Source organism: Carya illinoinensis, chromosome 15, assembly GCF_018687715.1.
Source record: "Carya illinoinensis cultivar Pawnee chromosome 15, C.illinoinensisPawnee_v1, whole genome shotgun sequence".
Taxonomy (NCBI): domain Eukaryota; kingdom Viridiplantae; phylum Streptophyta; class Magnoliopsida; order Fagales; family Juglandaceae; genus Carya; species Carya illinoinensis.
Window position 1 is genome coordinate 45,596,968 of NC_056766.1, and position 12,794 is coordinate 45,609,761.

Sequence of the window (12,794 nt, forward strand, 5' to 3'; positions counted from 1 at the left end):
ATTTCTTTATTTTTCCTTGTTACTCCTGCAAAGGGTAGATCCTAGGGGGGGTGAATTTGGGAGGTCCAAATTCCCAACAATTGGTATCAGAGCCACTAGGTTCTTTTTGTGGGGTGGAGTTTTGGTGTGGTAGTGTGGATACGTACAGTCTAAGTAGGTTCTGTCTAGGAGATTGGAAATTTTAAGTGTGTCCATTGTGACCCTCCAATCTTTCCTGGGAACTGACTTAGTGAGGTACTATTCATTTCTACGGTAAAAATTCATCAAGACGAGGTTAGGAATGAGGTGGAGAAATTGGTTTACACAAGGTGTGGAAGGGCAGATCAACCCCTGAAGTCAGCAGTGATTCTAGCGACTGGTGAAACGGCTAGTACAAGGAGCTGGTTCGGCAAGTGGCTCCAAGTCAGTAAATGGAGATACTGGTATTGATGCTAATGTTGTGTCTCTCTCCATGGAAAAAGAGACATGTATATCCTCATGGCATGTTGCTAATTCCCAAAGTTGTCATGATAGAGGATGTGTTAATGTTAGCAGATCCACAAGTTTGCACACGGGCATTGGTTTGGCATTAATGCAGGGTGTGTGGTGGAAATTCATGTCGATGGCTGATGAACTTCCAGGAAAGCCAAACGTGGAAGTTACACCATAATTTTCAGCAAGGTTGTTTTCGACATGGGCCGAAGTGAAATGCTTGGAATTGGTTTATTCTAAGTGGGTATGCTTTTATGGTGAAGCATGATAGCGGAAGCTATGAAGATCTTCATTGAGGTGGAGCTTGGCTGTGGGACCGGTCAAAGTCGCAAGGTGGAGATTGTTGGACTTTTTGCTCATTTGGTTAGTCCCACATGGGTGGGAAATGGGAAGGAGCAAGCTCTCAAGGCTTATAAATAAGAGGCTTAGCCTCTTAGTTTAAGTGCACCAGTCAAATGCTTAGCTAGTAACTTTTGACTCTAGTTAAATTCCTCTGTTGTCCATTTTGTAAAATGGGAAGAGGTGTGAGTTAGAGTTTTTCTAGTGGGGAAAGCTTTGTGGGTGTGTTTGGGGTGAGGAGAGAAATTATGTAATTGTAATAATTTTTCACATAGTGTATTTTCTTCTCTGGGTCTGGTGGTTTTTCTCCTGTTTTGGAGTTTCCACGTAAATTTCTTGTGTTGTTATTATTTCTCTATTTTTTCTTGTTACTCCTGCAAAGGGTAGATCCTAGGAGGGGTGAATTTGGGAGGTCCAAATTCCCAACATCACCTACAAGAAATCTGCCAATTAGGTAATGATACATAATCAAGATTGTAAAAGTAGCATTGCTTTTCACTGAACATTATCTCAAACTCAATTAAAGAGAACGTCATACCAACAATGTATGTACCTGATATTGTTGATTCCATGAACGATAGAGGGATCCTGTTGACCCAAATGGGAAAACCAAAAGCCAATAATGCCGGATAGAACAAGAAATCCAGCTGTTTATAGAACAAGAAAACAGTCTCTGCCATCCCATTGAACATCACTTAATCAAACTGAAGAACTGCGCTCCAAAAAACTTCCCTACATTTGTGTAGTACTTCCCACTGGCATTTCTGTCATAAGGAATAAGTTCATTCAATTCATGACCACAGTTGCTGACTCTCCCAGAAACAGAGAGAGAGAGAGCTGAAATCAACTGCCATTTCAAAAAGATATCTTGATGGTTTGATGATTCCACTAACATCCTGAAGTATCTGGATTTTTCTTTGCCTGGATGGAGCAAGGTGATCAGCTAGCTAACCTGAGGATACTCTATTTGCCTGCTTTGCAAATTAGAGGCAGCTTTGAAGTGGACAACACCGGACACTCTTGCATTTCAAAAATCTTATTATGGACTTGGTACCTCTTCCACTTCACCCCCAAACTTCATATAATGGACTTCTTCCCCACGAGACTTCTTCAATGCAACTTGAGCATGGAAGAATGATTCTGCAACTTCATTGTCGTCAGGAAGTTCCCTCCTCAAGATATCATAATCTTTCACAGCATCAGCCCATATTTCCAACTGCAATCCACAGTAACTAATGGCATAAACCATACAAATTCTAAAAATTTTGAAAGAATATAAATTGAACGTAAAGTTGAGTCAATTACCTTGCTGTTTGAGGCTACCTTTTGAAAAAGTGCTTTTAGCTCACGTTGAAGATAAGCTAGACCATCATCTAGAATAAATATTAAAAAATTAAGTTAAATAGATAATAAATTAATATAAACAAGATTTTAAAGTTTCCAGTAATTTATATAAAAATTTACCTTCAAGGTCAATTGACTATACGCATTCATCCAACTCACAGATGTCGACTGATTTGATCCTTTGCCAATTTTGGCTGGTGCAAATGAGGACTAAGACGATGAACTCATAAAATGATCCAAGATACGTCCTCCAATACTAAATGTAGACTCCGATGCAACAGTAAAAATATGGGTGTCTAACACATCACGTGCTACCTCAGCAAAAAATGATAATTGACGGCATTAACACTTCACCAATCTAAAATATTAAAACCAGGTGAGTTTTTAACACACCTCTCAGAAAAATACCTCTCTAGCCTCGATCTAAACTCCATAAAATCCTGCTCCTCAAGATATTTGTCTAACATGACATCAAATCTATGTAGAGGTAGTGTTGATTCATTACCAATGTTTGTAGATGTGGTGTTTGGCCTCCCTTAGTCTCTATCCTATCCACCAACTCGTGCCCTCGGTAATTTTTTAACCAAAACTTCATTATCATTATTTTTGTATTGTGGCACAAAAGCAATTCACACATAATAAAAATTTAGTGGTGGGCACGGCACGCCGCACATTAAGTTGTTTTGCATCATAGTTCACAAGTTATTGTGGACTATACATACTTCCCTCTGCATCCTTCTTAACATTAGATATTTGACTTTTTTGAACTCTTTTAATTCTAAGAGGAGAAGTTTCACATTCATTATAGAGGTGGTGCATCATGGATGAAGTGTTTCCTGTAGTAGTAATTGAATAGCTTAGCCCAATAATTGTGCTGGGCTTTCAGATTACCATGGTCAATAAGTTTCACTTTAGTAAAGTGTTTACATACCACAATTGATTGCTAGATGATTTTTTGGATTTCTTGAATAAAACTGAGACAAAATGGGTAGGGTTTTGTATATTTGTGGATAAAGGGGTTGGAAAACTCTCAAACTTTTCAATTTTCACAAGAAGAGAAGAAGAGTCACCACCAAACCCTTGAATTATACCAACATTACAACTCAAAATATATTTTTTCATCTTTTATTGAGTAATAAAGACTAATAAATACACTAGAATAAATGATATAAAATATTTAAAATGATGATTTTGGTGACTTGCTGCAACGAAGTTACAATTCCATATTAAAATTTTTATGTTTCATTATTGACATAATATATAAAATAATGGAACAGAGGTGGAAAATGGAGGCCATAAAGACGTGTGAACTCACAAATCATGTTTACGGGTCATGTTAAGACATGTACATCGTACTATATGGATCTAATAGAACACGATCCGTTAGGGCTATCGTGTCAAAATCTCAAACCTTAACATTATTCATTAACATAACGGATTGACACGACCTGTTTTGACTCGTTAGTGAATACGGAATAGATTGACCCGACCCATTTATGTTAATGAGTTGAACAGACCCGTTTGACCTAATTGATTTTATATAAATATTCAAATATAAACAGTATCTATAAAAAATAAAAAAACTAACTATAAGTCAAAAATTACATTCTAAATAATAAAAATACTTTAGGGAACTATTTCCATAAAGCTTCTTATAAGAAAAATCAACAAAATGAAACTTGTAACGAGAATCCAATATAACTGCTATAGCCAACAACACATTAAACTCAAACTAATATTTCTCAAATTTAGCAAGCATTTGACAAGACATTTTCTTTATGTAATCATCTTCACTTTCAGATTACTCTTTTAATGTCAATTAAATAAAAAATATTACTAGAAAGTACAAATTGGTTGCAGGATATTTGGTTCCAGAAAAGTCACAAGTGGTATCATAAAATACTCCTAATAAACTGTTAATCTTCTCCACTTGTTCCCACTCAGATGTTGGTGGATAATGCTTAAAATTGGAATCAGTCAACTCCAAATGGCTAAAGGCACTACGATAGAAAAGAGCACTCTCAAGTATAAGAAAAGTAGAATTCCATCTGGTGGAGACATTCTGTCTCAACTCTTTCCAAGTCCAGCATGTTGAAGTCAATCAAATCATCATTTTTACCTGCTGCTTGAGTTATTTGACAACAAACAACAAGCAAATATGTTAATAATGTTAACAACAAACAAGGTTGTCTATGAAACTATAAATTGCATACCACTTAAAAAGACAAATGAAATGGCAGGATGAAGAACAAAAGATTAAATCAATGCATGCACCAATAAGCATTAACATAACATATTGTATGTTGTTAATCTCACAAATTCATTAATTAGTGGTGGTGATTACTATATATCTAAGTGTTGGACTGAAAATCGTGAACTTAAACAGATTAATTAGGACAAGGACACTTGAAATTTGACTTTAAGAGCTGCATTTGGTTCCCAAACTCAGCTGAGCTCAGTCTAATTTTAAACTGAGTCTAACATACAAACACCAAATTCTCAATTTACTAAACTCATCCCAACTCAAAACATTCTTTACACGAGAAGCCTACAATATTTTTCAACTTAAAGCATCTTTATACGTGAGACCCACAACCTTTTTCAATTTCTTATAAAAATTAATAAACTCATCTTAACATTTAAACACACTTTAAACTCAGTTTAGATGGGCTCTACATAACTTCCTCCACTACTTAACTCACTACTATTAATAAAAAATTGAGGTCAGCTTAGCTCAACTCAACATTTTTCTCCTCTGCAACTAGTGCTTACCTATTGATTGGTTATTATCTCCATATTTTCGTTAACTAATATATATGAGGTATGCATGCATTGAATGGGTTAATTAGACCCTCAGAAACTTAATTTGGGCTTAAAGATCAGTTTCATGGGACCTTAATATTATATATAAATAAATATAATATATATGTATATATATATATATATTTATATATGATTTTGGCTCTACCCATGCATGATAGTTCAGAATTCATTTCAAATAAATAAGCAAAATCAAATGGGTAGTAATTAGGGCCTAGTTAGCTAATCCTCCACTACACATGATGTTCGGCACACTAAAATAATTAAGTTACATTTGCTGGTTGTATTAAGAATCTGAGAAGCACATTTTCCACTAATATGTGAGAGTTTTCTCTGAGAGATAGCACTACAAGAAAAACGAGTTTTTGTGACCAATTTATTGCAACAAAAAGACTATTCGCAACCAATGATTAGCATACACACGCGCACACATGGGATTGTATTTGCCCTCAAATACAATAAATAGAGTTTTAATTTACAGATCAAAAAGCTTATCAACATACACACGCACACAGATGAGAAGCCTAACAACTCAGCATGCATAATCAAACTTGACAGTGGAGCATAATCTAGCTGGGAATTTCTACAAGGGCCCATGTCTATGTTGTTTCTTAGTTTAATTTGTCTAATTCCCTTGTGCTTCCTCTTGTGATTCTACAGCTAGCCCTAGGGGTTCACATGCTAAATTAAACTTGATCGTGTGTATATATATACATATATTGCAACTTAATTAGCTATATACAGAAAAATGTGACTCTGCAAGTTGCCAATGGTGGCTAATCTGTTACGATGTTACCTTTGTGTGAAGATTCCTGGTTGAGGCTTTGAGCCGGTTGAAGATCTCTAGATGAAGAGAGAGGGGGAGACCAATGGCCTAGGATGCCATGAAGAGCTCTATGCCTCTATGTAAGGAGTATGCTGATGGCTTGGGCAACCGTGAGAGTCTGAGACAAAGAGAGCTCTGGGCTGGGGCTACACCGTTGTGTGGGTTACAGAGGTACTCGTGAGTCATGACTATGTACTATGTGGGTGTGGAGTAACAAGCGTGGGTTACAGACTCGGTTACAGACTCGTGAGTCGTTACTCTGTACCGTGGGCATAGGGCGATGGGCGATGGGCGATGGGCGAGGGTTACTGGTTGAAGAGAGGGGAGGCACGAGACTTGAGTAGTTGAGTGAATGAAAATTGATAAGTTACGTCTAAGGGTATAAATATAAATTTAACTTTCTTAACGGGTCACAACAAGTTGACCCGTTAGTGACCTGTTAAGTAGTCATGTCTTAACAGGTCAACCCGTTGAAACTAAACACAAACTCATTTTTATCGTATCGTGTTCATATTGGATTAATGGATTGTGTCACATATTATCATTCATAACCCTTTGTCAAGCGATGGTGTACAGAGAGAGTTTAAAATTTCCACAAGTTCTGGCCATGTGGACCTGGAAAAGAGTTCTTCATCTATGCCCACAAGAGGAGGGGCTATTACGCCCGAGTTCTGGCAGGTTTGTATTCATCTTTATTATTATTATTGTTATTATTGTTATTATTATTGCCATTGTCGTTGTTGTTATGCTTGTTATTGTTATTGTTGTAATTATTATTATTGTTATTATTATTATAATTGTTAATGTTGCCAGCTAACATTCAAATGTCCTTAATTAGGGCAACGCTAGCTTTTACTGCTTTAGCTCATGGGACTTGAACCATCATATATTGTTAATTTGTTACTATTAGAACTGCAATTTCAGTCTGTCCAATGCCACTGGCCCACTAGTTTATGGCTTAAACTGTTCTGGGAAAAGGAAAAAACAAAAAAAAAAAAGATTTCAATAAGATCATGTTTGTCTGTCAAGTCACACAGGGCATGTGGTTTTGCACATGACTATTCTAGAACCCCTAACATTCAATTAGTTTTGAATCTTTGATGTCTTTTTGCCTAATTCGAGGTATGGTGCCAATTATGTGTTGCGCTATTGTAGAGGTAAGAGGTAGTAGAAGGTGAGAACTCAAGAGAGTTTTATTTCCAAATATAAAAATATAAATAAAATAAAATATTTAAAATTAGTTTTTAAAAAAATGTAAAAAAGATTCACATGAGAATTGAGATCATCCACCTCTTGTGGTTGCCGAGGGCCACCTTTAAACTCACTCCTTGACATTGAGACATTGTGATGGTGGCTTGCGAGCCACTGCACATTGACTTGGTGACCAAAGGGCAGCCTTAGTTTTTTGTTTTAGTTATTTCTTAAACCCCATAAAAATATTCTTCTAATTTTCTTCTATTCAAACACTATCAGCAAAATAGACTCAAATCAATAAATAGAGAACGAAATAAACCCAAATCAAGTGAGAGATGGTGATCAATGAAACGAAGAGAAACTAATTTTGTTTCTTGACATCAACGATAGAGATGTTGTTCATATAATTGGCAAAAGCCACAAAATGACGAAGTTCCAATTAGCAAAGAAGACTAGTCTAGCATATGACGCCCCCAACTCCCACGTACAGACACATGGAAACCGAGGCATTGGGATGATAACAACACGAGTCACATATCCCATCGCCACGTGTTAAGTGTGTGTACATGGACACGTGTACAACCAAAACGCAACAGAATAACTAAGGTCAGTCGACTAAGTACCATAATTGTTTAAATACAAGTTTACTTAAACATAAGCATTCAAAAAATATTACAATTAACCAGTATAAAAACAATACAAATAAAAAAACATTAGCCAAAAGTGGGAAATAAAAATCAACCCACGAGAGAATAATCCCCAATCAATCCTCCGGCAGAGCCGCCTCCTTAGGCCCAGTCTCCTTACCTGCACCAAAATCTACGGTACTGCAGGTAAGTAATAACTCAAATAAACCACAAGATAAATAAATACATTCATGTAATAACAAATGAATGCTCATGATGCCATATGCATGAGACCCAAGAATCATCATTTTCCAAAATGAATAATTTTCTACGCACGCCAAAAATCACATTTGGCCCATAAATCCAGTTTATTAAAAACATATCCGCAATTTTTTTAGAAAATAGCTCAACATAAAATCCATTAATCAAATCTCGTCATTTTTCCAGAAAATGGCCGACATAGAAAAATCCATCATTTTCCCAGAAAATATTCCGCATATTCCAAATCAAAACTCGTCATTGTCCTAGAAAATGACCTATTATTCAATTATCAAAACTAATTATCTAATTTTATCGTATGCACCATGATTTCCCTTAGGGATCATTCGCACACCCTGGCTCTCAATGCCACACCGCATGTAACGACCACGCATGTGACATCATAACGAGCAATACTCGGCGCCCAACGCGTACCATAACCAGGCATCCTCTAGCCCCTGCCAGCAGAGGGGCCACTGATTCGGCACGATAACGTTACTGTATCATCCGAGCCTATTGTCTCCCAGAGACAATTTAGGAGACGTCACTTAGTATATTCTGCTCCTGAGTGACCAGAGGAGCTCCACCGAGATAATGTCCAATCTCAGCTTAGGGTCGTGATACACACACCTAGGGGTGAGTTCGGTCGGGTCCGGTCCGGTTTTGTGGACCGGACCGGACCTATTTGGTCCAGGGTTTTCCCACCCTGGACCGGACCGAACTCCCTCAAGACCGGTTCGGTCCGGTCCTATTTGGTCCGGTCCGGTCAGTCCATTCGGTCCACGGTTAACTTGTTTTTTTTTATCTAATGACATTTTGTTTAATACTTATGTAATTATATTGTGATATATTTAATATATAGACATATAGTATACTATTATATATATATTATTAATACGCTAATACTATTAGTCTATTAGTAATAATACTATAACTAATAACTATATGTAATACTAACTATATTATAACTAATAACTATATGTAATAATAGTAATACTAATAACTATATATGTAACTATATGTAATACTAATAACTAATACTATTAGTCTATTAGTACTACTAACTATACTAGTACTAATAACTATACTAGTACTAATACTATAACTAATAACTATATGTAATGATAGTAATACTATATGTAATACTATATTAAATAATAGTAATACTCTTATTACTAATACTCTATGTAGTTATAGTGATTTAATACTACCATATTACATATTAAGCTAATTATACTAATACTATTATAAATTTTCAAATATATGATATATTATAATTTATACTATAACTTTTATAATATGTTAATACATTAATATATATACTAGTACTATATTTTTTTTTTGATCGGTTATACTAGTATTACATATTATAGTTAATAGTTATACATTAAAGACTATAGTAATACATTGATACTAAATATATAGTTATAGACTTATAATGATTTAGTTATTATGAATTTATGATTAGTATAATTATATAATTGTATTAGTATTAGGCTATTAGTAATTCAATTTGGATATATTATATTAGTAATATTAGTTATGTTGAATCAGTTAGTTAGTATAACTATATTCTACATTATTAGTATTAATATAAATATTAATATTAGTTATAACTGTATAGCCTATATTAGAATTGAGTCTTAGACTATATAATAGATTAATAGTATTAGTACAACTATATAAGTATATTGTATAGCTATATATTAGTTTTAATTATAGTGATTAGTATAACAAAATAATAGTAGACTATTAGTATAACTATATATTAGTATTAGTTATACTGTTATGGTGATTTAATATATTATAATTTATATATTATATTTATATTATAACTCTTATAATATATTAATATATACTAGTACTATATATTATATTTATATATTAAATAATATAATAATACATTCATACTAAATATATATAGTTATATTTCTAGTGATTTAGTTATTAACTTATTATGATTAGTATAACTATATAAATTATAATAGTATTAGACCATTAATATAGCTATGTATTAATAATATTAGTTATGGTGAATTAGTGCTTTAGTATAACTATATAAGTATTAACTATAATGATTTTTATATATTAATTAAATATAAGTATAGTGATAATTAAATTATATTAATTAAAGTGATAAATATACTATATAGCTATACATAATATTAATTATAGTGATTAGTATAACTATATAAATTATATAATAGTATATTAGTATAAATAGTAGACTATTAGTATAGGTCACTATTGCTATTGTTGAAGTATTAGTTATAGTAATTTAGTATAACTATATTAGTATAAATATAACTATAGTCTATATTAGACTATTAATATTTTTTTATACCATATATAATTATATAATTAATTATATACAACTATTATATAAATAATTTTTTTTTTAATTTTCTATTCGGTTCGGTCCGAGGGATTTTCGGACCGATCTCAATTCGGTCCGGTCTGGTCCAAACAGGACTGGTCCGGTCAGTTTATCCGATTCGGACCGTCCGATTCTTAGCCCTACATACACCCAAAAATTCATTTTACACATAAAAATTTAGTTTCTATTTTCAACACCTGAATATGCATGTAATATGCGAAAACCTAAAATAAATATGCATCCGACCCCCGAACTCCTCGGACTCAATCCGGCACAATAAACCAATGTCACAAAATAATTATTAAAGCAAAAATATATTTAAATTTTAAAATTATTTGAAAAATACTTACAACGCTGTTAAAGATAATAATTTTGAAACATCAAATACCTAATTAATTCCAAAAGCTAGTTTGAAAATAACTCACTAAAAATTTACAATTTTTTTGACTAAAATAGTTTTCGAAAACAATATGATTTTGAGTAATATTTTTGAGAAACAGAAGGGCTGATTTTACTGAAATAAAATAAAAGATGATGGCTGGAAGCTGGAAAATGTGAGACTCACGGCTGAAACACAACCCACCAACAAAGAAAATGAGATTCACGGACTTAGGCCAACAACAGGGGGGCACGGCAAGAACCCAAAAATCAAGCAAACCCAATATGATGCTCACGGCTTGGGTGAAAACAGGGGCACTAAAAGCACTAGAATTTGAAGAAGGAAGAGTGGAGATGAAGATAAAATGAGAACAAAGAAAACTAGAGTATGGGCGCACGGTAATTCGGCCAAGAACAGAGCACAAATTCTGCAGCTACAATAAGGCACGGCAAAGGCAAAACATAGCAAGGAAATGCTCCAAACAAAGTGAAAATGCAAAGGAATAATCACAACCACGAACCCACGGAAATACTAGAGGAAAATGGAGGAAAACCAAGCATGAAAATGGGGTCCAAAAACAGAGCAAAGTTCACGGTTTTGGGAAAGAAAACAGGGCACGAAAATGGCCAAAACCAAGCAAGGGTTGGGGGAAAAATGGTGGTGGCGCGATCGACGGTGGAAGAAGTTGCAACCAAGGCTGCGGGGTGAGGCTGGGCTGGCTGTGGAGGACGGCGCTGCAACTCGAAAAACAGAGAGGGAGGGCCTTGGATTCAGCTGTAGGAAGAGGGAAAACAAATGAAGAAAAGAGATGAAAGAAGAAAAGAAATAGAAGAAGGAAGAAGGGAGGTGAAAGCTGCAGCACAATGGAAGAAGAAGAAGCAGAAAATTTCCCATGAAAGAGAAGAAGAGGTTGGCGCATCAGAGGGAAGGAGGTGTGAAATAATGGCCCAAGGGCTGAAGCCAAAACGCATAGCATAGAGAGAGAGAGGCTGGCTGGAATACAAAAGGGGCTAGGCTTCAAGGGCTAGACGGGCTGGGCCCAAAATAGAATTTAAAACCCACTAAAAATAAGACCACCTAAAAATAAAGAGTCCAACAAAAGAAAAATACACAATAAAATAAATTAAAGATAAATAAAAACATTATAACTCAATATTAATATAATAAAATAATTAAAATCCAACAATAAAATAATTCAAACTAGAGAGTAATTTAAATGCAAAATAATTATTAACAAAAAGAAAGCGCATTATTTGAATCTCAAAACTTAAAAATCATAAAATAATACAATAAAAAACACGTTTAATTTAAAATAAGAGAACCATTAATTATAATAATTTAAATAATTATTCAGTAAAAATACATGTAAATACAGAATATCACACTAGGGTTTTGATGAGAGAGAGGGGGCCAGTTGTGTTTTTAATCCTCAGCCTAAAACGACATCATTTGGATACTAAATTAACTTTTTTAAACTGAAACTGGGTACTGGATATTAAACCCAGAACTCGGGTTCTATAGCCACACTCCGCACTGATAAGGCCATATTGGATGTTCTGGTTTTTGGCTCATGACAAACCCGTTCCGGAGGTTTCAGATTGAACTGAAAAAAGACCTGACATAAATAAACAGTCTTACTTATAAATACAAAATATATTATTAAGGCGTGTTTTGTAAGCTCCAATCACACCGAATGTCTAAAAAAGAATAAGATTTCGTTTGTTTTCACAAATAAGATGAAATGAGTTGAAATAAAAGTTAAAAATAAAATAAAATATTATTAGAATATATTTTTTTAATATTATTTTTATTTTAAAATTTAAAAAAATTAGATTGTTTATTTCATTTTATATGAAAATTTTAAAAAATTATAATGATGAAAAAAGATGAAATAAAATGAGATGAAAAATTTTATAAAAGAGTGGTGCTCCAGGCCGGTCAGGTATGAATTTTGCTTTTGGAAGCAATAGGCCACCTAGCCAGACATGTTGGGTTTTTCTGTAGACGAGGTTTATGAGCTGAGAGCGGAGAGTGTGTGGCCTTTGGGGTTTGGTTGGTAAAAGTTCGGAAAATTTCTTCAAGTTATGAAACTCGGGTTTGGCCTAAGATTGGAAATTAATAGCTGAGGTTAGAATAAAGTTTAGCTTTTGAGTGAGAATT